The sequence below is a fragment of the Hevea brasiliensis genome, chromosome 6, assembly GCF_030052815.1.
Source record: "Hevea brasiliensis isolate MT/VB/25A 57/8 chromosome 6, ASM3005281v1, whole genome shotgun sequence".
In the NCBI taxonomy this organism is placed as follows: Eukaryota; Viridiplantae; Streptophyta; class Magnoliopsida; order Malpighiales; family Euphorbiaceae; genus Hevea; species Hevea brasiliensis.
Window position 1 is genome coordinate 4,159,470 of NC_079498.1, and position 27,325 is coordinate 4,186,794.

A 27,325-nucleotide genomic window follows, 5' to 3' on the forward strand; every position below is an offset into this window, starting at 1 on the left:
CTCCACCATTTTTTCCGGCATTTCTAGGGAAGCTGAAGAGTTTATTTCTCTTCCTTAAATGGTGAGAACCAAGATGTGGTCCTCCCACAAACCCAGAAAATCCAAACGCTCTGTTAAATCGAAAATGGCTACTCCATCCTCATTTTCTGCGAACCCTAACCCCAGTCCCAGTCCACCACTACCTTAATCGCCACCACCGCAAACACCACCACTACCCCAAAACCAAACACCAACCCTCATTCCGCCGACCCCCCTTTCGCCACAAAATGCGCCACAAAATGAAACACCCATTTTCAAAACTCAGTTTCAAGAACCACTGTCTGAACCCGCGCCAACTCAAACCAAATCTAAAGGTAAAACCAAAATGGCTGCAGGTAGACCCAAGAAAGCACTGTCGGAAAAAGAAAAGGAAACCCCTCTATTCCTTTGGACTTAAACTCTCCACCTCAACTTCCCTCTAAACCAGTCAGTAAAAGAACTAGGTCCTCATCGCAAATTTCATCACCAGCGGTTCAAATCCCTATATCTCAGTTACCCTTAAACTCTCCCCAGCCTGCCACTGCTCCAGCAGCACCTGCGTCATCTGCCAATGATATAGAGGAGGTACTTTCTTCATTACCTTGGGCTTTTAAAGATATGGATATGAAAAATGCTTATGAGAGTTTAGCTTCTAAGCCTATTTTGGCAAATAAATATATGGATGAGTGATGCGTCCCAACCGCAAGTGCACGGGTCGTACAAGTAGTATAGAAAAATATCGATCCCACGAGGAGTTGTGTTAATGATTGAATTTTCGATATAAAAGTTGACTAAATTGAAGTATTTATGAGATTAAGTAATGAATTAATGGGTAATGGAGTATGAAATCTAAATGTGCATATTTAATATTCCATTCAACAATGTATTAATTAAACTAAAATTGCATCAAATAGAAATAAGCAAGTTCAAATATGGCAATATTTAAAATGGCAAATGATTAAATTTGATTAGAAATTAACAATGGTAAAAAGGTGATTCCGGAGTTCGGGATTTCATATTCGAGCTATTTTGGGATTTTAAATTGGTTGTCCAATCTTATGAAACTTATGAGTTTTAAGGAGATTAATCCTTAAATCCTTTGAATTCCCTTTCGAGTGAGACAAAGAGTGCCTTAATCAAACTAATCCTACTTTCGTGGACTTAGAATTAATTAAGACCCATTAAGTTCTTTAATTAATCTGTGAATCCTCTTAATCCTTAGCCTATTTCTAGGTCTAAGTTAATTAAGTCCAATTTCCTGATTATCTATCACAAGGTCTTCTCCTTTCGGTGCTTCAACCATGGATTAAGAACATTACTCAATGGGATCCTACATTAAGCATGTCATTAAGCATACAAGAAATGAATAAAAATCATTAAGGCCACAAAATATGGATTACCCAATCAAAATCCACAAAATATCTCAAATATTACAACCCTTACTCCAGAATCAAAAGTAAACTACTCACTATCCATAATGCTTACAAGATATGATGAGTTTAAATGGAAATAAAGCTTTAATCTAAGCTAAGAAGTAAGAAATTAAACACTAGAAATGTAGAAAAATGTAAAGGAAGGAAGAAATCTGCAAATCTTAGTTGAAAATGGTGTGGAAGGTGAAAATGACTCCTCAAATTCTGCTTAGCCTCCTCCTTCTTCTTTGCTCCTTGTCTCCTCCCTTTAAAATGAGAAAATGGGACTATTTATAGCATTTTTCTGACATGGAGCCCTAAAATAGTATGTTCTAGGAGGAATACATTAAGGGAATCTTACTTGACTCATTAATGAACTCTTTATGGGATCGCATAAGTGGATCGCATAAGTTATGCATCCCTTATGCGATTACCGGTTCTGGGTCACTTATGCGGTCGCATGACTTGGTGCATAGGTTATGCACAAATTCGTGAATGTGCATAAGGGAGGTGAGAATGTGCATAAGCTATGCAGTCTCCTTATGCACATTTCGGCTGGTTCTGGAACAGTGATCTTCCTCCTTATGCAGAACTGCATAGCTTATGCGGCAAGTTATGCACAGTTTGGTCAATGCATATTTCAGCTTGAAAACTTGTTTTTGGCATCTTTTTGCTGTAGAAGACACTCCTCAATGGCAAAATTCTCTTTAGTCCTTCAAAAACACCATTTTTCCTACAAAACAAAGTAAAAATTACAAATTAGTGCAAAATTGACAACTATGAAAAACTAACTAATTAACTAATGAAATTAGCTAAAAATGACTAATAATCAAATAAAATGATTGTGAAATTAGACCTAAATGACTATGCAAAATGTGTGCATCAAATACCCCCAAACTCAAGCTTTTGCTTGTCCTCAAGCAAACTTTAAAATGTGATGCAAAGTTTTTAGGGGTGCCTTATCCAAAGAGCTATGAAAATTACCTATTAAAGTAACTAAACACACCTTTAGCCATACCAACAATCAATATACCCATCCTTCAAAATGCAAAGAATCTAATGCTTATCCAAGCTTTCACCGCTTAGCCATCAAGTCAATTATCATTCAAAATCCCCAAACCAATCAATCAAAAGAGAGAGTCATGCTCAAAAGGAATTCTAGAACAATCAATAGTCAAGGTGTCTCTATATGGAATGATGGAATTGAATGAATGAATGAATAATTTCCCAATCCCATAGGCAAATTCTCCACTCCTATCTCCACTAATGTAGCTAGTACTATCAAGAGATCAAAGGTCTTTTTAGGGATGTAATGGGGCCATGGGGTTCAAAATGAGGCTAAAAAGAAAGATGGGTAAAAAGGATTCAAAGCATGAGAATATTTTCAATTTTGAAACATAAGGTACACTTTATTATATATTTTCTTCTTTTTCTCTTTTTTATATATATGGGAGAGAAGAATACACAATGACGATTGTCAAGTGCTAGCATAGTTTACATAAAAATGGAGGGACATTTTGATACTTTAACTTGTATTTTGCATTTTCTTTTGATGATTGTCCCTAAAATTTGCCACCCCCAAACTCATTTCTTTTAATACTTTGGGTGGATTTCTTTCATTTTGAATGGCAATAGTGAAAAGCACATATACTAGCACTTTTACAAGATGACAAGCATTTCTTCTCCCTTTTATTGTATATATTTTTTTCTTTTCTTTTTCTCTTTTTTTTTATGTACCTAATATTGTAAATAATTATTCTCATGAAAAGGGTTGTAGTGTTTGGTTCATTGGCTAGGTAACAATAAGGGATTCAAGAAAAATTAGGGATAAAAAGGCTCAAAAGGGGTTTGCAAGGGTCAATTTTAATTAGGAAAAGGGCCAAAGGTTTAAAATGAGAAGTTTTAAATCAAAGAATGCCTAATCATCTCTCTTTCCAAGTACAAGCTGGTATTTCGCCTTGAAAGGTTTAGAAAATTTGTTCTAGGATTGGTGAGACATCATTTGACTACCTTATATCCAATAACTCCCTCTAAACACTCCAATCTCTAAAGGACTAGTTGGGTGGCTTTTTGGCTAAGAAGATATAGGCAAGGGATAGACACTTCAAAGCTTTGCATCTCTTAGGAAACTTTCAATCCACAAACCCAACTAAAGGTAAGTCAAATCACTCTCATAGGCAACTTTTCAATACTCAAGGGATTTGGCAAAAGATTTTAATGCATGGTGTATGATTCCTAAAATGAGTAATGCATGAACTAAATGGAGGAAGTCTATTTGTATGCAATTTGTACAATTTCTAAGTGATGTATAATGTGTGTGTAAATGTGTAATGAATATATATGTATGGATGTATATGTAAAATATTTACAATATATGTAAATGAAATGGGATGGGATGCTCTTATACTCAAAATGTGAAAAATAAAGCTAAAAATCAAAATGTGCACCCCCAAACTCAAAATTAGACATTGTCCTCAATGTCTCAAACAGTAGATATCCAAAACTCAAAGCAAATAATATTGACCAGGAATTGTAAAAATTAAGAGCAAAAAGAAAGAGTTACCTGGTATGAGAATTCATGTGCATAGGTAAGATGCATAAGCCATGCGGTGCTGCATAAGAGGCAATATATGTTGCATAGGCTATGCAGGACAGTTGCATAAGGAAAATACAACACATGCGATTCTGCAGTAGCGAGAAGGAGTTGCCTGAGCTATGCAAAAGTTGTGCATGAGGAAATTCATAGCTGTGCAGTGTATACAAAAGCTGCTGCATGGGAATTGGCAAGGGGAAATGTACAACCAGCAGTAAAAGTATGGAAATATATATAGAGTATGGGCAGATATGTACAAAAGGGCAATAAGTGCAATAAAAATCAAAGAAGACTAATGTAATAGCTATCCAATAAAACTTCAAAAGAAACAGAATTTAAAACAAACTAATTCAGAACAAACAAACAAAATCCAAAACAAACTATAAATGTTTGAACATATTTACAAAGAAAAGGTCCTACAAGATTGAACAAAAGTAAAATAAACACTAATCTATGTCTATTGTTTTTCCTTTGTCCAAGGATGTTGCTAAGGGGCTGGTGGCTGCTGCTGGCTGACGAAATGATGGTGCAGGAGGAGGTGATGGAGGTGGAGGTGGCATGCCCAGAAAGATCATGAGTTGTTTCACCATCTCCTTCAGTTCTTTCTGCTTGTCCCTGGTTTCCATGACAAGGTCAAATAGTTGATCATGACGATCCTTTAGTGTATCAAGACCACTGTCAAGCTTTCTATCCACAAAGTAGATATCATCACTAAGCCTGTCAAGGTAGGTGAATAAGGCTTTAGTGTTGAATGCAGGAGGTGCTGTGGATGAGGTAGGTTCAGCTGTAGGAGGTATGAAATTTGAGGTAGCTGGAATGTCTGAGTAGGCCGAGGGGTGGGGTAGGTGTAGTAGGGTCTTGTGGACCGTGTGAAAGGTTGGGTTTCTGGTTGTGCAATAGGCTCAGTTTCTGCTGCAGGGTGGCCAGTATCAAAATATGATAAATGAAACCCTGTTTTGGTTAAGTGTGCAGTATCAAAATAGGAAGTGTCCTCAAGTGCTGGGATTGAGTGCTCTGCAGGATTAAAACCAAAATGCTTGGCTATGACAGTAATGAGTCCACCCAAAACAATGTCACCAATGGATTTGGTGGCAATATGCAAAGACATGTTCACAAAAGAAGTAACCGGAGATACCTTAACTTTGTGAAATGCACACCATAACATAAATAGTTCACATTTGCCACACGACTGTAACTAGTCCCTCTGCCCAATATGGTGCTAGCCATCAGCCTATGAATAAACCTAAGTGCACGATCAAGGATTTGGGATGTTTTGGATCTACCAGCAGAGAAAGTTTGAGGTTGGTTTGTTATGATTCTCCAAAATTGGGCAGGATTCCAGATGCCCTTGTTGGCTACCTCTACTCCAGTGTGTGGTACTCTAAAGAACCCATCAATTGCAAAACCAAAAATGCCATGAAATTGGTCTAATGACAGTTCTCTATTTTGCCCCAAGCATCTAAATGTCATAATTGGCTTATGGTCTACATCATGCAAGTTGAGGGTAGCAGAGAATGAAGAAATAAACTCCAAGACTAGAATCGGATAAACTACCTCTTGCTTATGCACAAATTCTGTCCAACCCATACCGTCAAGAAATGCAACTACATTGTCAAATAAACCCAGAGATTGTAGAGCATCAGCAGACATATACCTAGTAGGTTGTACCCTTCTATCTTTGAGTCTTTTGAAAGCAGCTTTTTGAATTGTATCAGGGAGAGGCCAGGGTAGCTTTGATACAAATGGGGTTGCTGAAATTGTCTTTTTGCTGGAAGAAGGTGTAGAGGCTGGAGCCTTTGGCTTTTTAGGAGGTGGTTCCGAAAATGGGGTGGGTGGGTCTTTGCGTTTGGACAGAGGAGGAGCAGAGGACATGGGTCGCACGGATTTGGATCGGATTTTGCGTTTGTATGTGGTTGGTGGAGGTGGTGGGGGTGTCGTTTGTGGTGGAGGATTGGGCGTGGGATGTATCGATGACAATGGAGAGACTTCGAGAGGAGAGGCGGGGCGGGAATGTGGAGGGGAATCCATTGTCGATGGAGAAGAGATAGGGGGAAATGAAAATGTAGGGGGATTTAGGGTTTTCGTGATGAGAGCGCTGGTGGAGAAGATGGGAGAGAGACGGCGAGAATGCCGGAAGAAATGGAGGATGAAGGGCGGTCGTGGGGTGAAGAGTCGGGAAGTGGAGGTGGTGGGAATTTTCTTTGCCGAAAATGAATTTGAATCGGGTTTGTAGGAGACTGCATAAGGGGAAAATGATTTATGCATAACCTGTGCACTCTGTTGTACATGTGTTAAAATGATTTAAACTTCAGAGAAATGCTTATGCACAAGTGCATAGGTTATGCACTGTCCTTATGCATGTTTCGGTGACCCTTGAAATGTTGAGGAGCGAAGTTATGCGGGAGTGCATAAGTTATGCACTCCCCTTATGCATCTCTCGGCAGAAGTGGTTGTTCAGAAAATTGGGTCATGCAGAAGTGCATAGGTTATGCACTCTGCTCATGCACTGTTCGGCAAGTTTTGGAATTTTGGTTGGTGGTCATGCAGATGTGCATAAGCTATGCACTCACCTTATGCACTCTGCGGTAGGTTTTGAAATTTAGAATTTTGGTTATGCAGAAGTGCATAGGCTATGCACATTGCTTATGCAGGTCTCGGCAACTTTTGGGATTTTCTGATTTCTGGTTATGCAGAAGTGCATAGGTTATGCACTCTGCTTATGCACTGTTCGGCAAAGTTGTATTTTTGGAGTTCTTGGTTATGCAGAGGTGCATAACTTATGCACCTTCCTTATGCACCCCTCGGCAAGGTTGATTTTTCTGGGTTGTTGGTCATGCAGAAGTGCATAGGTTATGCACTCTGCTTATGCAACCTTCGGCAGAATTGGAGTTTTGGATTTTTGGTTATGCAGGAGTGCATAATGTTAGTAATATGCCCTAGAGCATATCATTTAGTATGTATCTTGTACATATTTTTATTAATAAAGGCATTTCCACTTTTCCGTTTACATAATATATTTATGTGTAATAGAAAAGGTCCATTGATATTTTGTTAGAAATATTATTCTTAAGTTGTTAAGAATATGAGTGACAATATTTCTAGCACGAAGTATCATAAATAGGTTCACAATCGAGGATACTTCATAATAAGGACATGACTTATCCAGAAAGATTGTATTCATGTTTGTTCCCAAGTTATTTATATGAGATATAAATAAGATGGAATGGTGAGTCTCATGCCATATAACAAACATGATAGGCACTTATAAATGATAAGTAGGCCGAACCAGTGACGCTTATGACAAGCACATGGAGTTTACTCTTGTCAATGTTTTGTCATAAATCATATCAGTGCATATAATCTTTAGACTGAGATAGCATGATTATCTTGTATATAGGTAGTTTGAGTTTGATCGCTTTCATACTTGTACTATGTATGGGTATATGGGCATGTGTTGGCTCCTACTAGTTATATATGGAGGTAGGTGTTGATCAAGATGGAATCTGTTCCTCTAAGTAAATAGAGATAAAATCCTATGTTCATTTAATTGTTCTTGATGTTTCAAGTTCTGGCAGACAGATAGATTTATTCGAAAGAGTTTCGATGAGAAAAATCTTTTAATCAAGAACTGGAATTAAAAGAGAACATAATATTCATAGCAAATGGAGTTTGACATAAACCATGACTCGGCTTGAGTTGGGATTTTGTAACAGAGAGATTCTAGTGCATGGTAACATATGATTATAGGTTCATTTAAGGTAAATCTTATTACTAATTGGGTGGCCATGGCATGCTATGCTAGGTGTTAACCATGGTCTATGAGGTTCATAAAATGATTTAGAGAAATCATTTATGGTAAGAAAGAGTTCGATGATATTAAGAGTTGATATCATGTCTCATTGCCAATTAGTGATGAGCCTAGTAAGTCACACACATACACAAGTTATCACCTATTTAAATATGATTTAATTAATTAATTAAAGAGTTTAATTGATTAATTAAATAGATTTGGTTTGCAATAAAATTGCAAAGTCCCTAGCATGACTTGAAACCAAATCTAGATTATTGGATGTGTAGTATAAATTAAATTTATATTTAAAGTGTTTAAATATGAATTTAATTGATGAGAAATTAATTAATAGAGATTAATTAATTAATTTATATTTGATATAAATTAATTAGAAGAAGAAAATAATTATTTTGGGTTAAGAACTCAAAATTAAGACACGAGGGCATTTTGGTCATTTTGCGTGTGACACGTGGCACCATGAGATGGTGACACATGGCATAACACATAAGCTTGCCAAATAATTTTAATCATGTAAGATGATTAAAATCAAGATTAAATATAGGTTTGACACTTGGCACAATGTGATTGGGTCACTTAAACCTAGAGCTAATCAAAAGGTGACATGTGGCTAGGGTTTAATGTGTTAACCTAGCTATTTAAGTGGGGTTATGAAAGAAAACACAACCAGCAGCCTCTCCTCTCATATGTCACGCCACTTTGAGCCTCTCCAGCTATTTCTCTTCATCTCTCATCAATTCAAAGAGATTAGCCATCAATCTCTTGAATTAAGAACACTAGAAATTGTTTCTAGTGTCCTGTTTGCATCTCTAATCTCTTAAAAGGAAGAACTTGAATTTCTAATTAATAGAAAAGGCTTTAGAAGCTGTTCAAGGGCTGCCATAGGTGTTCTTGGTGTGGACAAGCTAGAGGGACAACATCTGGTGTCCTGAAGACGAATCTCAAAGGCGAACATACTGCAAGACATCAAGAGGTTAGTGTAATCGTTCTTGATTTAATCTAGGGTTCTAAAATTAATCTGATTAATTTTAAAATCTTAAATGGCAAATACAGATCCAAAAACATATTAAAAGAGTTTTAATATGTTGTTTATTATTGAAATCAAATAGATAAAAATAAATCTTGCATGGTGCTTGTGACCCTAGGTGAAAATTTTTGAATTCAATGGTATAATCTTGTGTTTTTCACGCTTCCGTTCCTTCAATTGGTATCAGAGCCACTATATTTGCCATTTAGATTGTTGATTATATGATTTAATTGTGTGATTTGATCATAAGATGATTGATTCATTGCTGGTTGGATTAAGAGGTGTGGCGTCACACATGGTGAAGCCACCAATGGTGGCGGCAACAATAGTTCCATGGGTGATTCAAGGTTTGGCTTTTAATTCTGCAATTGTTGTATGATCTAAGGCCTATTCTTTGACTAATTAAAGTGTTTAATTAGTTGTTTTAATCACACAATTAAATTATGATTCAAATCAGAATTTTAAAAAAAATGTTTGAATGTGATTCAAATCTGAATTTTAAAAGTTGTTTGAATGTGATTCAAATCTGAATTTTTAAAGTTGTTTGAATCATATTTAAATCTGATTTTTTAAAATTGATTCAATAAAATTCAGATCTGATTTTTTTAAAAAATATTTGAATGTGATTCAAATCTGATTTTTTAAAAAATATTTGAATGTGATTCAAATCTGAATTTTTGAAGTTGTTTGAATGTGATTCAAATCTGAATTTTTAAATTTGTTTGAATGAGATTCAAATCTGAATTTTTAAATTTATTTGAATCATATTCAAATCTGGATTTTTAAGTTGAATATGAGATATTCAATTTAATATAAGTATGTATGTTTTATTTAATTGTTAAATAGTGATATGCATGATGGATGATCATGGACTATAAAAGACCAATGTGATTGGATTTATTTCTTTTATGTTTCTTTGGGATTGTAAATTAATTTATTTTAATTTATTTTGGGCATATATTATTAAGTTTGTAATATTTTTGGGTTGTAATTTCATTTATTTAAGTTCTTGTAAATTCGCCTTGGTATGCCAAGGATTACTATGTAATATTGGATTGCAAGAAGTTCAAGGAGGTCAAGAGCATTGGTGGGACAAGTGGGAGGAATTCAAGATCAAGTGTTGATTATGTACTCCTTCAGCAACTCTTGTAAAATGAATGAATGAAATGCACCTAGGAATGCCCTGATTCAATTCTTGGTGGCTCAGAATCCCTTAGAAAGTCCATGATCATACCATATTTACTGCTTATCCATGAATGCATGAGATGTATGGGAATGTATGCAATTATATGATATATGCATGCTAAATGGATAATGTGCAAAGTGAGACCTTAATAGTAATTAGGATGGCTATAAAATCTTCCAAACAAATGATTAAGTTGGAAATGCTATAATTAAAGTAATTATAACATAAGCCCTCCATTGGGGCAATTATTTTAAGAAATTTTAAATAGTTGCATGAGATGCAATTAATTTAAGAGATTTTCTTAAGAATAATTGTTAAGCATGAGATGTTGTAAATATGTAAATGGTTTGGTGGCCAATATTGGATGTACCTGAGGACATTTAAATTATTTGCATAATTCTTGGCTCAATGGGATCAACTTAACTAATGCAAGATAAGTCAATATTGGATGTACACGAGATTTTGAGCATTAGGGGCTAGTAAAGGATTGAACCTCACATGAGATGTGATGGGCAAGGAGTTGCTCACTTATAGTTTATTGTAATTCCAATAATGGATGTACGAGGATGATCAATAGAATTATAAGAATTCAATCACCCACTAGAAATCCATCCAACTAGGATTTCGTTTTCTACTTTGGAAGTGTAGGATTCGCTAAGTTAGTGGGAGGACCAATTTGATTAAAAGACCATAATCATTTTGGTTAATTACATGATACATTTACTAATTAATCTGGTTATTTTCTGAGTTAATTTTACGATAAAAATGAGCACAAAACAACCACCACCATCCAATATCCTTGCAAGCATACTTGATCACAACAAGTTGACAGGACCTAATCATGCGATTGGCTAAGAAATTTGAAACTTGTCTCGAACCTTGAACATATAGGATATGTTCTATATTCAAATGTTCTGGTCCCTTACCTCCAGAGGCCACACAAGAGGAACATGATACTTTGGACAAGTGGAAGGAGCATGATATGAGAGCTAAGTGTTACATGCTTGCTTCCATGAGTAATGAGTTCTGAAGCAACATGAGAACATGCAGTGCTAGTGAGATCCTCCTTCACCTACAAGAGTTGTATGGTGAGCACGCAGGAATGCTAGGTATGAGATATCTAAACATTATTCCGTATGAGGATGTCCGAGGGACAGAATGTTGGGGATCATGTCCACAAGATGATTGGCTGATTGAGCGGTTGGAACATCTTGACTTCAACATGGATTTCCAACTACAAACGGATTTGATCCTTGATCCCTTCACGAGTCTTTTGGGAATTTTGTGACAAATTTCCATATGACTAAACAGAATGCACCTTAGTGAATTACTCAACATGCTGGTTATTGCCCAAAAGAATATGCCGGGCAATAAAGAAAAAGAGGTAGCTTTGGTTGTATCTTCTTCCTTGGAAAGTCCAACAAGAAGAAAGGCAATAAGAAAAAGAAACCTCAGTTTACGGTCCTTCCAAGAAAATAGCTAAGCAGAAAAGTAAGACTAAAGGCGATGGAGGCAAAGGAAAGTGTTTCCACGCCAATAGGAAAGTGTTTCCATTGCCGAAGAAAGTGTTTCCACCGGCAGTGTAGCAATCTAAATGAAAGCAATGCCATGGTGAAAACCAACTCAAGTTCAAAATATACTTGGCACTTAAGGTTAGGTCATGTTGCGTAAGATAGGATTGCAAAATTGGAGAAAATGGGGATTCTATCCTCATTGGGCTCGAGCCTACTCCAACTTGTGAATCTTGCCTTCAGGCAAAATGACTAGATCACCCTTTGTTGGACAAGGGCTAAGAGTGAAAATATTTTGGAGCTAATACATAGTGATGTATGTGGTCCATTTAAAGAAATGGCTAGAGGGGGCTTTCATTATTTTATTACCTTATCGATGATAAATCAAGGTTTGGGTATTTGTATTTGATGAAATACAAACATGAATCCTTTGAAAAGTTTAAGGAATTTAAATCAAGTAGTAAATCAAACAGAAAAAATATTAAAGCTCTTCGATCGATCGTGGAGGTGAATATTTGAGTCGAATTTGATGAATACTTGAGAGAGCATGGCATTGTTTCTCACCGACTCTCCAGAACGCCACAACCGAATGGTGTATCCGAAGGAGAAATCGTACTTATTGGATATGGTACGTAGTATGATGAGCTATACCGATATGCCAATCTCCTTTGGGGATTTGCATTAGAATCACTTTGTATATTCGAATAGGATTCCATTAAAATCGCTTTCTTCCACACCTTATGAGATATGGCATGGAAGAAAACCAAGTCTTAAGCATGTTAAGATTTGGGGTTGTCCACTTATATCAAAAGTCGAACACCGATAAATTGGAGACCGATCGTAAAAGGTCTATTTTTTGGATATCCAAAAGATAGTTTTGGATATTATTTTTATTTGCCTACTTCACAAAAGGTTGTGATAAGTATAGTTGCCACATTTCTTGAACAACTTTTTGTTCAAGAAGGAGGCAAAGGAAGGCAAATAGAGTTAGAATTGGAGAATTCGACCAACCAATGCATCGATGGATATAGATCCATCTAGTCAACCTATACCCATTGATGAAACATCTACAAATTGTTCCTCGTAGAACAACCAGGGTATCTCACCCACCAGTGAGATATGGTTTTCTTCATGAAGAAGAACAAGAGTTGTCTACTCATGAAGAAGTAGATCATGGAGATGATCCACTTACCTATGAAGAAGCTATATCAGATATAGACTCTTCAAAATGGATTGATGCTATGAAATCCGAGATTGATTCCATGTATAAGAATCAAGTTTGGGATCTTGTTGACCCACCTAAAGGTATTGTACCTATAGGGAACAAATGGGTTTTCAAGAAGAAAATTGGTTCTGATGCATAGGTAGAGACCTATAAGGCAAGGCTAGTAGCGAAAGGGTTTCGCCAAAGGCAAGGAATAGACTATGAGGAGACTTTCTCGCCTGTTGCCATGCTTAAATCAATTAGGATTTTATTAGCAATAGCTGCATACTATGATTATGAGATTTGGCAGATGGATGTCAAAACAGCTTTTCTTAATGGATACATTGAAGAAAACATTTTCATGGAACAACCTAGGGGATTTGAATCCCAAGATGGTTCCAAGGTATGCAAGCTAAAGCGATCCATTTATGGGTTGAAATAAGCTTCAAGGAGTTGGAACATCCGTTTTGATGAAGCCATTAAATCCTTTAGTTTTATCAAAAATGAGGATGAGCCATGTGTATATAAGAAGGTTAGTGACAGTGCTATCATTTTCCTTGTCTTATATGTGGATGACATCGTTGATGGGTAATGATACAGGTATGTTGACGACTATAAAGGTATGGTTGTCAAATACATTCTCCATGAAAGACTTAGGGGAGGCAACCTATATTCTTGGGATTCGCATCTATAGAGATAGAGCGAAAAGGATAATTGGTTTATCACAAAGTCTATACTTGGAAAAGGTGTTAAAGAGGTTTAACATGCTTGATTCCAAGAGAGGATTGTTAAAGTGAGACATGGTATCCATCTTTCTAAAGAGATGTCTCCAAAGACATCTCAAGAAAGAGATAAGATGGCAGATTCCATATGCTTGGCTATTGGAAGTTTAATGTATGCAATGTTGTGTACTAGGCGGATATCGCATATCGTTAGTTTGACTAGCGGTATCAATCCAATCCAGTGTTTGGAACATCGGATAGTCATCAAGAATATTCTTAAGTACTTAAGAAGAACTAAGGATTTATTCTTGATTTATGGACGTGGAGACTTGCAATTGGATGGTTATACCGATTCGATTTCCAATCGATATCGATGATAGAAAGTCTACCTCTGGATATGTGTTCATTTGTAATGGAGGTGCGATCGGTTGGAAGAGTTCCAAACAGAGCACGATTGCGATTCCACTACGAGGTCGAGTATATTGTTGCATCGATCTCGCAAAGGAAGTCGTTTGGATAAAGAAGTTCGTAATGTAACTTATAGTAGTTCCTTCCATTAAGTCAGCTCCACTACATCGTGACAACAATGGAGCGATCATGCGAGCTAAGGAACTAAGGTCTCACCCAAAATCCAAACACATAGAAAGGCACTACCATATTATCGGGGATATAGTTGGGCAAGGCGATATAGCCATGCAGAAATATAACATCGCCTAAAAACCGGTGATCCATTCACTAAGCCTTTGTCATAATCTCGCTAGACGACATCTTGAGAAGATGGGTCTAAGATATTGTAATGAATGGCTCTAGTGCTAGTGGGAGATTGTTAGTAATATGCCCTAGAGCATATCATTTAGTATGTATCTTGTACATATTTTTATTAATAAAGGCATTTCCACTTTTCCGTTTACATAATATATTTATGTGTAATAGAAAAGGTCCATTGATATTTTGTTAGAAATATTATTCTTAAGTTGTTAAGAATATGAGTGACAATATTTCTAGCAGAAGTATCATAAATAGGTTCACAATCGAGGATACTTCATAATAAGGACATGACTTATCCGTAAAGATTGTATTCATGTTTGTTCCCAAGTTATTTATATGAGATATAAATAAGATGGAATGGTGAGTCTCATGCCATATAACAAACATGATAGGCACTTATAAATGATAAGTAGGCCGAACCAGTGACGCTTATGACAAGCACATGGAGTTTACTCTTGTCAATGTTTTGTCATAAATCATATCGATGCATATAATCTTTAGACACGAGATAGCACGATTATCTTGTATATAGGTAGTTTGAGTTTGATATTGCTTTCATACTTGTACTATGTATGGGTATATGGGCATGTGTTGGCTCCTACTAGTTATATATGGAGGTAGGTGTTGATCAAGATGGAATCTGTTCCTCTAAGTAAATAGAGATAAAATCCTATGTTCATTTAATTGTTCTTGAGGTTTCAAGTTCCTGGCCAGGACAGATAGATTTATTCGTAAAAGAGTTTCGATGAGAAAAATCTTTTAATCAAGAACTGGAATTAAAAGAGAACATAATATTCATAGCAAATGGAGTTTGACATAAACCATGACTCAACTTGAGTTGGGATTTTGTAACAGAGAGATTCTAGTGCATGGTAACATATGATTATAGGTTCATTTAAGGTAAATCTTATTACTAATTGGGTGGCCATGGCATGCTATGCTAGGTGTTAACCATGGTCTATGAGGTTCATAAAATGATTTAGAGAACTCATTTATGGTAAGAAAGAGTTCGATGATATTAAGAGTTGATATCATGTCTCATTGCCAATTAGTGATGAGCCTAGTAAGTCACACACATACACAAGTTATCACCTATTTAAATATGATTTAATTAATTAATTAAAGAGTTTAATTGATTAATTAAATAGATTTGGTTTGCAATAAAATTGCAAAGTCCCTAGCATGACTTGAAACCAAATCTAGATTATTGGATGTGTAGTATAAATTAAATTTATATTTAAAGTGTTTAAATATGAATTTAATTGATGAGAAATTAATTAATAGAGATTAATTAATTAATTTATATTTGATATAAATTAATTAGAAGAAGAAAATAATTATTTTGGGTTAAGAACTCAAAATTAAGACACAGGGGCATTTTGGTCATTTTGCAGTGTGACACGTGGCACCATGAGATGGTGACACATGGCATAACACATAAGCTTGCCAAATAATTTTAATCATGTAAGATGATTAAAATCAAGATTAAATATAGGTTTGACACTTGGCACAATGTGATTGGGTCACTTAAACCTAGAGCTAATCAAAAGGTGACATGTGGCTAGGGTTTAATGTGTTAACCTAGCTATTTAAGTGGGGTTATGAAAAGAAAACACAACCAGCAGCCTCTCCTCTCATATGTCACGCCACTTTGAGCCTCTCTAGCTATTTCTCTTCATCTCTCATCAATTCAAAGAGATTAGCCATCAATCTCTTGAATTAAGAACACTAGAAATTGTTTCTAGTGTCCTGTTTGCATCTCTAATCTCTTAAAAGGAAGAACTTGAATTTCTAATTAATAGAAAAGGCTTTAGAAGCTGTTCAAGGGCTGCCATAGGTGTTCTTGGTGTGGACAAGCTAGAGGGACAACATCTGGTGTCCTGAAGACGAATCTCAAAGGCGCAGACATACGCAAAGACATCAAGAGGTTAGTGTAATCGTTCTTGATTTAATCTAGGGTTCTAAAATTAATCTGATTAATTTTAAAATCTTAAATGGCAAATACAGATCCAAAAACATATTAAAAGAGTTTTAATATGTTGTTTATTATTGAAATCAAATAGATAAAAATAAATCTTGCATGGTGCTTGTGACCCTAGGTGAAAATTTTTGAATTCAATGGTATAATCTTGTGTTTTTCACGCTTCCGTTCCTTCACATAAGTCATGCACTCTCCTTATGCAAGACTCGGCAGAGAGAGAAAATGAAGGATTTGAAGCTATGCAAGTGTGCATAAGTCATGCACTCACCTTATGCAAGTTTTGACAGATATGAAATTTGACAAAATGAGGTTATGCAGAGTTGCATAAGCTATGCACTCTCTTTATGCACTTGCAATAAAGGTGAAAAATGGCAAGAATTGTGGTTATGCAGGATTGCATAAGCTATGCAGTTGCTTATGCACAAGTTAGCAAGATCAAGAATGCAATAGAACATGGATTGCAAGTGTGAAAAATACCCTAGAATGAGGAAATATAATTCCATGAAGCATAAACCATGAGAAGTTTCACAAAAAACACATCAATATATACAAAGTATATCAAAAAGGCATCACACAAGCATGTAAAAATGGATCCTACATAAAAGACCTTTGAGAACTATGCCATTTTAAGACAAATTCTGCAAATCAACATTTAGCACATAAAACTCCATAAAATTTGCATGAAGTTGCATCTAACCACAAATGATGAAATGAAGTCTCCAAGTTTTGCCAAGAAAATGCAACATTTTTACCTTGAATCCTACAACCCAAAGAAGCTCAAAACTGCAAAAATGACTCACTTACCACCATATTAAGATTAAAATCACACATACTTAAAAGTCTCACACCCAACCTCACCAAAAACACAAGCCATCTGCTGCAAACACCCTCTTTGTTGCAGAATTTCTTCTTCCTCTCTGCATAAACCAGATTGCAGCTCAAGGACAGAATCTATCTCACGCAGACTTTTCCTTTTCTGCAGATTGCATTTTTCCTCTGCAATAACCAGATTGCAGCTCCCAATAGTTCACCAGCCTTTCTTCATTGATATACATCTACAAGGGACAAGATTTAATAATGTCAAAATTGAATTTGAGGAAATTTAAGATAAAAAACAAAATTAATGAAAATGAAAGTAAATCAACAAAAGCAAAATAAAAGGACTTGGGATGCCTCCCAAGAGCGCTAATTTATAGTCCTTAGCTAGACTCTTTTCATGTTTCATGGTGGCTGAAATTGGAATTTGTTGCCTCTGTTTCCAATAGGTGCTTCAATGAATCTATACTTCATTTTCTTTCCATCACATGAGAAGATCCTTGTTGCTTTGTCTAAAAATCCGACCATTTCTTTCTTGACAACCTTTGGTGCATCTTTTTCTTTGAGAGATGGTTGCTTTACTTCACTTTTCTCCACTTCCTCAACTTGAAAGATTGGTGCCATAGGACAAGGTGGATTACTATTCAAATCTTGTGCAAATGCAGCCTCTTTTGGATTTTCATCATTGATACTCCCTTCATGGATAAGACAACTTTCAAGAGAAGCCTTCGGATAGCTCTTTCTAAAGAGCTCTTTACTAACTCATCAACTATATCAATTCTCAAACAAGAGTCTACATCTTCATGTTGCTTCTTCTTATCATTGCCAATATTGAAGACTAACCGATCCTCTCCGATTCTAAGAGTAAGCTTTTCACCTTTCACGTCAATCAAAGCACCACTGTAGCTGTGAAAGGCCTCCCAAAATGATTGGCATATGAGAATCCTCTTCCATGTCCAAAATGACAAAGTCAATCGGGATGTAAAATTTTCCAACCTTCAGTGGTATATTTTCCAAGATCCTTCGGATATTTAATTGATCTCGCCAAATCAAGAGAAATGTAGGTTGGCTTAAGATCTCCCATGTTAAGCTTCTCATAGATGGAGAGGGGCATAAGGCTTACACTAGCCCCTAAATCACATAAAGCTTTTATAGAACATGATTCCCCAATATGGCATGGAATTGAAAAACTCCCTGGATCCTTGAGCTTTGGAGGAAGTTTCCTTTGGAGGATAGCACTACATTCCTCAGTTAAGGCTACAGTCTCATAATCTTCAAGTCTTCTTTTATTTGAGAGAATTTCTTTCAAAACTTAGCATAAGAAGGCATTTGGGAAAGAGCATCGATAAAAGGCACATTTATATATAGCTTCTTCAAAACCTCTAAGAACTTCCCAAATTGCTTATCAAGCTTGGCTTTTGAAATCTCTGTGGAAAGGGAAGCTGTGGCTTGTAAGGCTCTGGAGGTATATATTTCTCTTCTTTCTCTTCAACCTCCTCTTTACCTTTTTCTACACTCTCTTGTTTTTCATCTCCCTTGACATCTTTCTCATTTTCTCTCTTCTCCCTTTTTCACTCTTCTCAAGATGCACTATTTTACCACTCCTCAAGGTGATGGCATGACATTGCTCCCTTGGATTTTCTGTTTGACTAGGAAGTTTCCCCATAGAATTGGTACTTTATGAGCATGCTTGTTGTGCAATCTGATTTTCCAAAGATCCTATTGTGTGTTTGCATTTGTTCCAGCCTTGCTTTCATCTCTCTCAACTCTTCATCACGCTTAATTTGATTAGCAAGAATTTGTTGTAATAAAGCCTCTGTGGTGGAACTTTGTTCTTCATTGCCTTGGTAAAGGTGCAGATTTGCATTCTTTTTTTGAAAACTAGGTGGTGGTTGCCTAGGTTGTTGGTATTGATGCTCTTGTTGAAGTGATGGAAATATAAGAGTTGAAGATTGATTTTTCTGATTCTCCCAAGAAAAATTGGTATGATTCCTCCAATCATATTAAGTATAATCTAATCCAAAACTCATTGTTCCTTCCGCATAAGTAACTTGTTAAGAACTTCCAGAGCATGATGATGAACTGACTAGCATACTTAAATCCTCCATTTTCTTAGCAAGGACATTAGTGAGTGCATCAAATTTGGCATTGATCATGTTGAATGGATCAAGCTCATACATTCCAGCAACTTGCCTTTTTTGAGTTGGAGTTGACCCTCTTGGACTACTCCATAGATGACTGTTCTTTGCTATTTTCTCTAATAACTCATAAGCTTCATCTTCATGCTTAATGATGAATTCCCCTCCAGTTTGAGCATCAATGATTCCTCTGATAGCAGGAGTGACATTTGTGTAAAAATTCTGGTTTATCATCCATTTAGGAATGGCATGATGTGGACATTGTCTCTCCAACTCCTTCCATCTCATCCATGACTCATAAAGAGTCTCATCTTCTCTTGGTCTAAAAGCAATCATTTGATTCCTCAACTCTTGAGTTTTTCCAGGTGGAAAATACTGTGCAAGAAATGCATCAGTGAGTTGCTCCCAATTTGTAATGGAGTTGTGAGGTAAAGAATCAAGCCAATCCAATGCTCTATCTTTCAAAGAGAATGGGAATAGCTTCAATCTTGCTGCATCATCAGACACTCCAGGTTGTTTTTGCATGTCGCAAATCATAGCAAATTTCTTCAAATGTGTGTGTGGATTTTCAGAAGGATGTCCTCCAAATTGAGAGTTTTGGATCATTTGAAGAACTCCAAAATCCATCTTGTAACTATTTGCATCAATTCTTGGTCTTGCTATGCTCTCTCTCAAATCATCAAACCGTGGAAAAGCATGATCCATCATACTTCCCCTAGGCACGTTTGCATTAACAACTTCTTCCCCTTGGGCTTCATTTTCATTGTTTTGACCATTTCCAGCATTACCAACACCAATTCTAATTCTTTCATCAGCCATATCTGCTTCTAATTCAGTTTCTCTCGAAGCTTCTTTCCTTTTTCTGGTTTCTTTCTTGTTGGCCTTACAAAATTTCTCAATTTCAGGATTGAACAGTAAGGTTGTGTCACTTGTGCTTCTAGCTCTTCTCATAAAAGATTAAGAGTACCTGAAAAAGAACAAACAAACACAAAATGAAAAGATAACAAAGATAAAACTAAAAACAACTAAAATGATCAAGAATTCAATCTTAAACAAACAACTCCCCGGCAACGGCGCCAAAAACTTGATGCGTCCCCACCGCAAGTGCACGGGTCGTACAAGTAGTATAGAAAAATATCGATCCCACGAGGAGTTGTGTTAATGATTGAATTTTCGATATAAAAGTTGACTAAATTGAAGTATTTATGAGATTAAGTAATGAATTAATGGGTAATGGAGTATGAAATCTAAATGTGCATATTTAATATTCCATTCAACAATGTATTAATTAAACTAAAATTGCATCAAATAGAAATAAGCAAGTTCAAATATGGCAATATTTAAAATGGCAAATGATTAAATTTGATTAGAAATTAACAATGGTAAAAAGGTGATTCCGGAGTTCGGGATTTCATATTCGAGCTATTTTGGGATTTTAAATTGGTTGTCCAATCTTATGAAACTTATGAGTTTTAAGGAGATTAATCCTTAAATCCTTTGAATTCCCTTTCGAGTGAGACAAAGAGTGCCTTAATCAAACTAATCCTACTTTCGTGGACTTAGAATTAATTAAGACCCATTAAGTTCTTTAATTAATCTGTGAATCCTCTTAATCCTTAGCCTATTTCTAGGTCTAAGTTAATTAAGTCCAATTTCCTGATTATCTATCACAAGGTCTTCTCCTTTCGGTGCTTCAACCATGGATTAAGAACATTACTCAATGGGATCCTACATTAAGCATGTCATTAAGCATACAAGAAATGAATAAAACTCATTAAGGCCATAAAATATGGATTACCCAATCAAAATCCACAAAATATCTCAAATATTACAACCCTTACTCCAGAATCAAAAGTAAACTACTCACTATCCATAATGCTTACAAGATATGATGAGTTTAAATGGAAATAAAGCTTTAATCTAAGCTAAGAAGTAAGAAATTAAACACTAGAAATGTAGAAAATGTAAAGGAAGGAAGAAATCTGCAAATCTTAGTTGAAAATGGTGTGGAAGGTGAAAATGACTCCTCAAATTCGCTTAGCCTCCTCCTTCTTCTTTGCTCCTTGTCTCCTCCCATTAAAATGAGAAAATGGGACTATTTATAGCATTTTTCTGACATGGAGCCCTAAAATAGTATGTTCTAGGAGGAATACATTAAGGGAATCTTCTCACACTCATTAATGAACTCTTATGGATTGCATAAGTGGATCGCATAAGTTATGCATCCCTTATGCGATACCGGTTCTGGGTCACTTATGCGAAGTCGCATGACTTGGTGCATAGGTTATGCACAAATTCGTGAATGTGCATAAGGGAGGTGAGAATGTGCATAAGCTATGCGCTCCTTATGCACATTTCGGTGGTTCTGGGAACAGTGATCTTCCTCCTTATGCAGAACTGCATAGCTTATGCGGCAAGTTATGCACAGTTTGGTCAATGCATATTTCAGCTTGAAAACTTGTTTTTGGCATCTTTTTGCTGTAGAAGACACTCCTCAATGGCAAAATTCTCTTTAGTCCTTCAAAAACACCATTTTTCCTACAAAACAAAGTAAAAATTACAAATTAGTGCAAAATTGACAACTATGAAAAACTAACTAATTAACTAATGAAATTAGCTAAAAATGACTAATAATCAAATAAAATGATTGTGAAATTAGACCTAAATGACTATGCAAAATGTGTGCATCAATGAGCAGATTTTAAAAGAGTTAGGCATTTGTGACTCTGTATTTGCTTGCTTAGATGCTGTCAACTGGACTAAGTTTGCTAGGATTAGGGAACCAGTGTACAAGGATTTGACCTTGGAATTTTTGAGTTCCTTAAGGCTGAATTTCAAACCAACAGTACCTGAGCATAAGGATGTAATCTGTTTTCGATGTGCTGGCATTGATAGGGAGTTAGACATGGATTCTATGAGTGAAATTTTTAGTTTTCAGGGTTCGGGCTATAAAAGTATTGAGTGGCAACAAACCATTTATGACTCTGTTCAGTTCTGGAAAGAAATTGCACCTTATGGGGGTTATTACAGACAGAGGACAACAAAAGCCTCTAGGATAGTCGATCATGTGTTGAAAAACCTCCATAGATTTATCTCTTACACTGTTTTAGGAAGGGGACACAGTAACAGTATTGTGGGTGCTGGAGACTTATTTTTCTTGTGGTGCATCAAGGAGAGAAAACAAGTTAGCACAGCCCATTTCCTAGCTACTCATTGGCACCAAACCGTCATAAGGCATACCAAAGGTATCATAGTTTTTGGAGGCTATATAACTGCCATAGCCAATTCATTTAGCTTTGATGCTAGTCTATATAAGCTACTGCCAATGTCTGGTGAATCATTTATAGACAGCACAATGTTGCTACACATGGATCTTTGTGAGAAAGTAGGACATACTTATGTTTTGTTACAGCAACGTGCTGATGCTAGTGGTACTACATAACCAAATACCTTTGCACCAGCAGAACCTTTGTAACACCCTCCCTGTAGCAACTCCGTACATTCTACTGTTCCGGTGACCAGTGTCGGTTCGGACAGCTAGAACGTCCAGAAAAATATTTAAACTAAAGTGAGGAACCATAATTAACTTAAATATTAATAAGAAAAATTTAGAAAAAATTTGAGAAATAAAATACAACCAAGTTAAATGAGCCGGTGCCCTAGCGATGGGTAAACCAGTGGGAAGTTGCGGTTCTCGCATCTAGGAGCCCTAGACCCAGGGGAAAATTCATAAAATAATTTTTGAGACTCCAGAGAAGGGTCATTGAGGTTTCTATGGCATTAGAATGCCAAGAAAAGGTTTAGAAAAGTTTTTAAATCGGTATAGACAATTTTAGTCTGTTAAGCCAAACGGAGGGCATTTTGGTCATTTCGTCTTCAGAGATAATTTTTGGCCGACTTGTCCAGTTAAGTAAATAATTATTATGATATAAAATATGAATAAATATTACTAAAAATTAAATTGAAATTTAGTAGACAAGAAAAGGAAGGAAAATTAAAGAATTGGAATTATGACATCATTATGATGTCATTAAAAATTCTCCCACCCAATCAAACTTTGACACATGGCATTAACTTATTTAAAATGACTTAATGGGCAAAAAAAAAGAAAGAAAAATCATTTGCTTCTTCAACCTTTGGGGCAGCAAAAAACGTGGAGAGAGAGAGAGAGAGGAAGGAAAACTCCATTAAAGCTCACCCAAGCTCCCAACCTCACCAAATCTCACTCCAAAACCCTAGCCTTCTTCACAAAAAATTAACCTAGCACCTTGAGAAAGCTTTGGGCAGCAAAAAGAAAGAAAAATCAAGAAGTTTTCTAAGCTAGGGAAACTCTCCAACAAACGTTAGTGTCAATTAATTCTTTAAACTTGTATATGCATCATTAGGAGTATGAATTGATCCATTGATTGTATGTGTTTGAAAAATTGAAATGGTAGAGCTAGGGTTTGGACCCAAAATTGAGATGCTGATCATGTAATGGTGAAAGTAAGTTTTAATGGTCAATTAGTGACCATTTGGTTATGTGTGAATGAGAAATGAAGTGGTTTATGTAGTGGGAAATGAAGTTGGTGTGGCTGCCCTTGGTGACCTGCAGGGCTGGGCATGAGTCCAGTAGGTTTGGGCAATAATAACTTGAATTGTAGAGGTTCAATTGGTGCAAGGCCAATTGGACATGAAACTAGACACATAATGGCACAACTTTGGTGAAGAAACCATGTCCAGAAAACCAAACCAAGTTGACCAAAAGCTTGCCCTAATTAGGGTGACCTGCATTCTGCCTGGGCAAAATGACCAAATGAACAGTGTTTGGTCATTTAGCCATAACTTAGTGTAGAAAGGTCCAATTGACCTGAAATTTTACTAGCAATAAGCTGAGATATAGATCTACAACTTTCATGAAGAAAGTTAACCCAAATTATGACCAGAACATATTCAAAAAGTGAGTTACAGTCACTATTCCAAGTATTGTAGATTTAGTCAGTCCAGAAATTCTGGAAAAATTTCAATCCGGCTAGTTGTAGTTTGTGGGCCATAACTTAAGCTACAAAACTCCAAATGGAGTGATTCAAAAAAGGAAATATAACTAGACAAAATAAGAAACAACTTTCATGTTGATCATTTTACCAAATTCCCACTGCAAAAATGACAAATAGAACAGTAAACACAAAGCTTGAAATCTGAAAATTTTGAACAATTAACATTAAGCTTAGAAATAGTATTGGCAACCAATACCAACAATTTTAGAATGCAAAATGTGGTATGTTGGGAGTATTAGAACCAATGTACCTATTGTCTATGCAAAAGTCAATATTTTAGTTGACTAGTGAAATGAATAGTAATACCTAAACTTAAATTTCAAGAATTGTAAAGTTTAAAAGTATAACATGCCCTAGTACACCTAGCAAGATTGGTTTGGATAGGTTGGCATGCCAATAGGGTTCAGTTAGCAGTACTGCACATGGCATTATGTCATTCTGTGATTTTATGGCTTTTAGCCATTCTGACATTGTGTTGATTCTTGGCCTTGTGCCTAATATTTATTACAGCTCATTAGCTGTTCTGTTGCACACTGGGAGATACATATGTGACCGATGGTGTGATGGCCCGAGGTACTTGATACCCAGTGCCAGTTTACCTGTTTATCTAGTCCAGTCATCCAGTATAGGTTACTTGGGCAATTAAAAAATGGAAGTGGATAAATTTAATGAAATTATGAATATAACAAATACAAAATAAATAAAATTACCAATAATGATCGAAAAATTGTTTGCATAAGACATCAGAACATGCACTGCATATTTATTTTCTATTATTTATTTTTATTTTATTATTGGCACCACTAAGCATTATTGCTTAGCGCATTGCTTTTTGCCACGCGTAGGTTCTGGAGAGACCGACCGAGAGCCCAGTAGACCACAGACTGGGTGAGACCATTTGCAGCTCTGCATAATGTCCGTGTCACCTCACTGTCTTCAGTGCATTGGTAGGACACTAGGTTTCATTTTGGTATTATGTAATCAAACTTTTATTTTCTCATGTATAATAAGACTTATGTAATGTATTTTGATATTAATGTAAATAGTGAAAATTGTGTTTATGAATGAAACATTGAGTATTTATTTATGACTTGTATATGAATATTATGTGAAATGAATGAATGAGAAATTGAAATATTGTTGAAAAATATTGAGACCATGTTGATGGTTATTGGAGTTTGAGAATGATTGAAAATGATTATTGGAAGTGTTTTTCACAGGTTCCGAAGAACTGTTTTCTCCATTTTTAGCCGGCACTCTACTGAATTTTTTATAAAATTTACAAAACCTCAAATAAATTATAATTTCAATAAATGACTTAAATGAAATATATTGTACTTCATATCAATGATAAAAATAAATTAAGGAAGAAAAAAAAATGATTGAGATAAAATAGAGTGTTCCGGTACACTGTGTGACATATCTTACTCGGCTATACTGTAGACGGGTAAGGGGTGTCACAATCTCAAACAGCCACTGCCCCGCAGTTTTCAGTAGATATTTTGTCCCTCCTAAGATCCTTAGAATCCAAAGTAGCTAGCTTCACTGTCCAACCATCTATTCCCTCACCTGACACCATAGATATCCTTGTAACCTTGAAGAGCTTAGAAGTTAAAATTGATACCATGGGTCAACAGCAGGTCAACCAAAAGAAGAAGCTAGAAAAGAAACTTAAAAAGAGATTTTCATCTCTTAAAAGGAAGCAGCAGCAGCAGCAACTTCAAATGTTGGAGCTCTACAACAAATTGGCCCAATCTTATAACAATTTATATCATTGGGGCCAAGACATGCTCTAGGAAATGAAAGAACTCAGAAAATTTGAAAACTGCTTCTGAAACTTCAGATTACAATGAGACTACTGCAGAACCTGAAGTAGCAACAAAGCCTTGACAGCAGTAGCAGTAGTTTATTTAGTTTAACAAGTTTCTATTTCTATATTTGTTCTTGTGTTTACTTTAGTCTTTGGTTTCATTTTATCTTTTGTTTGTTAAACTTCAAACTTTGGTAACAAATGTGATTTATCTTATTTTCTGAGTGTGCTCACACTTACATATTTTCTTTAGCTTATTCTCTCCTGTTTTATTATCCTGTATGATTTTGCAGTAGTAAATCTAGTTCTTTTCTGCATATTCCTATTTTCCACCTTAGTACACATTATCTTTGCATTTTCTCCTTTATTCAGTTCTAATTTTGTGGATATTAATGAGTGGCACAATTTACCTTCAGCCAAATCTGTTTCATTTTATCATGAGGTACTGAATCACTCACAGTTCTTTCTATATTTTTTTTAGCATGTTCCCAGAGCTTAAGATCTTGCCTAACCTTATGCAGATCTCGCTTAACCTTAAGCAAAGTCTTAAGCAATTTCTTAAGCAGTGTAAATTCATACATTTGGGATACTTTTTCACATTTTTCTCTCTAACGCTTCATTGTTAATATCATTTTGAGCTAATTTTGGAATTCTTGAGCTTATATTGATTTAATCCCCAATTGTATATATTTCATTAATTGATTAGTTTAGACAATTTTGCCCATCTTTGCATTCATTTTAGACATTGAGGACAATGTTTCATTTGAGTTTGGGGGTGAGGGCAAAATTTCTTTAAAATTTTCATTCATTCATTTATTGCATTTCATTCATCCATATATAGATAATCCATACACTTATACATATACCACACACATGTCTATACTCATATATATACATTTGCATATAGTTTTCATATAGATTACACTTAGTTTTAATTTGATTTGATTTATGCATTCATTTTAGGATCATGCATATCATAAAAATAAATTTTTACCTTGTCCTTAGAGGATTGAGAGTTGCTTTGAAGAGCAATTAAGCTTACTTTTAGAAGGGTTTGATGGATTGAAAGTTCTAGATAGGTGCAAAGTTATTAGATTCTTGCTTTAGTTTATATCTTCTTAGCCAAGGGCCACCCAATCAATTGCATTGACTTTGAGTGCTTAGAGAAAACTCTAGGGTGAGAAGTAGCTAATTAATGTCTCACCAATCCTAGAACAATCTTTCTAAATCTTTCAAGGCGAAATCATAGCATACACTTGAAAAAGAAATGATCTAGGCATTCTTTGAATTTTAAA

General features: G+C 35.7%; 1 non-coding gene across 1 annotated transcript; it reads left to right on the forward strand.

Annotated features, from left to right (window-relative positions):
- Positions 1-19,428: 19,428 nt before the first annotated feature.
- Positions 19,429-19,536, forward strand: LOC131181199 (small nucleolar RNA R71). Its single transcript, XR_009149827.1, has one exon. It is a non-coding gene; the product is annotated as a small nucleolar RNA R71 (small nucleolar RNA).
- Positions 19,537-27,325: the final 7,789 nt, after the last annotated feature.